This window comes from Emydura macquarii, unplaced genomic scaffold (assembly GCF_026122565.2).
Source record: "Emydura macquarii macquarii isolate MOO-44397 ecotype Brisbane River unplaced genomic scaffold, CSIRO-AGI_Emac_v2 contig_3148, whole genome shotgun sequence".
Lineage (NCBI taxonomy): Eukaryota > Metazoa > Chordata > Testudines > Chelidae > Emydura > Emydura macquarii.
The window spans coordinates 47,713-51,257 of NW_027133285.1; positions in this window are offsets into that span (position 1 = coordinate 47,713).

Genomic DNA, 3,545 nt, shown 5'->3' on the forward strand with positions numbered 1-3,545 from the left:
CCTCACCCTACTTGAGGGCCGGAGACAATAGACTACTTCCTTGCCTCGCCCTGCTTGAGGGCCGGAGGCCATAAACAGTTTGTCAGCCCTCCCCGCTAGGGACCAGGGCTAAAGACTCCTGAACAGGCACTGATTTCCCCCTTAAGGGAGGCGCTGGGGCCTTCCTCGGAGTCTGGGTCCGAGGAAGGGTCGCGACACCCAGGCGGACCGTGCCGCCGGCGTACAGTCCCCCTTCCAACAACCCCAGTCAACACTGAGCTGGAGAGTATTTTCAAACTCTGTTCTTTTTGTGGTCTGAAAACAAACACAAGAACAAAACGATACACTCCATGAGCTCTTCAATTAACCCCCTGGTGGCAGAACACCCAACCGACTAAAGCAGGCATTTCTTCATCATCCCAGCAAAGGTCAGGGGACTTCAGAGAATCTTTGATCCTAGCCCTAGCCGCAGTCCATGGTTCAGATGTTAGAGAAGAGGAAGACTTCCGGGGCTGTTTCATTTTTGGAACTGTTACGTTGAATCCTTTTAATTGCTTGTATTCAGAGAGACACAAACCAGCACAGGAAGACAGAGAGATGCAACACGGGAAGCGTCTTTATTGAACTGACACTAAAACCAGCCAGGACTGGCTGAGCTGTCCCCTAATAGTCTAATTCTATTGCTTCTGGATCGATTGAGCGGGTCTTCACTGACCACTCAATCGATCCAGAAAGGTCCATCTGGCAACGGCGACTTTGCCGCCATCAGTGTAGACATGCATTTTCTTTCTTTCTTTCTTTCTTTCTTTCTTTCTTTCTTTCTTTCTTTCTTTCTTTCTTTCTTTCTCTCTCTTTCTTTCTTTCTTTCTTTCTTTCAGCAGTTACATGTTTTTCTTTACACACACAACACTGAAATCAAAGGCTCCTTTGGCTACAGATGCAACAGCATGTGACATTTTAAAAATGTTCCATTCACACTGGGTGTAGGTAGGTCAGAGAGATGGAAGAAATATGAAGAGCCAGATACGTAGCTGGTGTAAATCAGCAAAGCTACATTGTAATGAACGGGCTAGTGCTGTACATCAGCTGTAGATCCACTGCAATCATTGGGGTCAGATCCCCAGTAGGGTGAAATTTGCATAGTGCTGTGAAGCGATGCCAGTTTACAGGAACTGAATATCTGTAACACGAGGTCCAGTTTGATGTTTTTTCCTGTATCTGAGATGCTCATTGCTCAACACCACAGTCCCATTTTAATACCCCTGGCAGATAATTGTTAGTAGACTGAAATCTGTCAGATGGGCACTCAGCCAGCAAACAAACTGATCAATGGGGCCTGGGGCTGATAGGCAGCATAAGAGGAATAGAAAGGGATTGGGGGTGGGGAGAAAAATTGAAACAGACACACCCACCCAGGAAAGAACCTACTGCAGAAGAAGGGAAGCCACCTTAGAGGTATCCTGGGAGAAAGTGGGAAGAAAGTAATGTTGCTGCATCGGTTACACGCTCAGGGCAGCTCAACAATGGAATAGCACTGGAATGGGTTACCTAGGGAGATGGTGGAGTCTCCATCTTTAGAGGTTTCTAAACTGCAGCTTGACAAAACCCTCGCTGGGATTATTTAGCTGAGGTTAGACCTGCTTTAAGCAGGGGGTTGGACTAGTTACCTCCTGAGGTCCCTTCGAACTCTCTGATTCTACGATTCTATAACAATCTCAGAGTAATTAGCTCAGGCTCTCTGAACACTCTGGTGTATGTTGCTTTGTCAGTTTCATTTGGCTATTGTCTTAGGACTCGGTAATATTTTCAACTTTCCCTCCCAACTTTGAGGACCAGAAAATTACTTTCTGAAAATGATACTAGACACCTATTTGCACCTTTAAGTTATGTCTACACAGTAAGCAGAATCCAACCGCAGTGAACCTCAGAGCCCAAGTCTGCAGCTTGGGCTCACAAGGAATGTGTTACATTCCTAAAAATACCTGCGTAAACATTTGGGATCAGGCTAGAGTTCAGGCTCTGAATACTACTGAGTGGGTCGGCACACGTAAGTTTTGCCTGGCGGGGAGTGAGGGATAGATGTTCTTGAGCAGACTCTCATTGCAGAACTGCCAGTTTTGGAAAAACAAACACTTGAACCTCAAACTTTTAAACAGATCCCGTCTTGCAAAGGTCCCACAAAATCTTTTTAGCAGTCCCTTTCCGTTAAATCTGTCACCCACGGTCATGCAGACTTTGATCTGCAGAAGGGTTTAATGGTGCTAGGATTGGAACACAAGTTACTTTGACTTTCAATCAGATTTGTGCTTCTCATTCCCTTCCTAATTTGAAAAACACCATCCTCAAAAGCTTCCATTGTGAATTCCAGAGATACCCACACACACGTACATGGGGCGGGGAGATTAGATAAATAGATAGATAGATAGATAGATATAATTGCTATGATCTTTTAGGTTCATGGATGTCTATGTGCAGATCACAATTTTCTTACAAGTATTAATTAAACATTATTCGCCAAAGCACGTCTATGAGCATTTCTTACTCCACAGCTCACTGAGAAGCAACTCACCATAAGTACTCTGTGTCTCAACTTTGAGCTCTTTTGACTGGATGCATTTTTAACACGCTCCGTTTCTTTTCTCTGATTGGTTAAATTGTAATATTGGAACGCTTAAAGAAGACGGGGCCATAATCTCACAGGGTGTAAATTGTTACAGCTCCGCTGACGTCAGTAGATCTCTGAGAGTTTGCACTATCTGAGGCTTGTCCCTGAACACTCGGGATGGCGAATTCAAACCCCTCCTCCCTTGAATATTCTGTACTCAGACCCTGAGACAGGAAAACACTTCAGCATGTGCTTAACTTTAACCCTGTGACTAGTCCCAGTGAAGACTTGACATTAAACTCATGTGCTGTGTTGGATTAGGGGCGGGGGCAGGCTCCAAGTAAGAGCCAAAGGCTGCATGGGACAGGGTCTTATCCAAACCGCTGTCACTGCCTCCATCCCTCTCCTTCCTCAGCCAAATGTCCCACTGCAACCGGGGCACTTGGATCACTCCCCTCTGGGGTTCGGTTTATTAACAGAGAATAATGGTTGGAAGTCAGAATCTCCAGGCTTCTACTCCAGGATCACCAGGCCATTCTGCCCATCCTGGGCTCATAATTCCCTCTGCCAGGCACTGTTCCTGTCCAGCAGTGCAGGTCCTTCCAGCCGGGCCTCCTTTCTGGCTGCTGCGGAGAGCTTCTTCCGAGTCCTCCCTGACCCTGGGTTCCCTCTGGATCCCCTGCAGGAGTCTCTTGAGAACCAGAATTCTTCTGCTCTTTACCCTTGGATCGGCGCACCAGGCCCAGCTTTCTGTTCCTCAGATCTCTGAGCAGTGCAGCGCTCCCAGGCCACCCCAGACCCTGGGCGTTTCCAGAGAGACGTCCCCTAGGTCTGACTTACCCACTGGTCCCCTTGGCTGGGATGGATCAGCCTCCCTCCCGCGATGCCTGGTCACCTGACCCAACCACAGCCTGCAGCCCAAATCCTCACCTGGGAACAGATGACCAGGCACAGGTGTGGA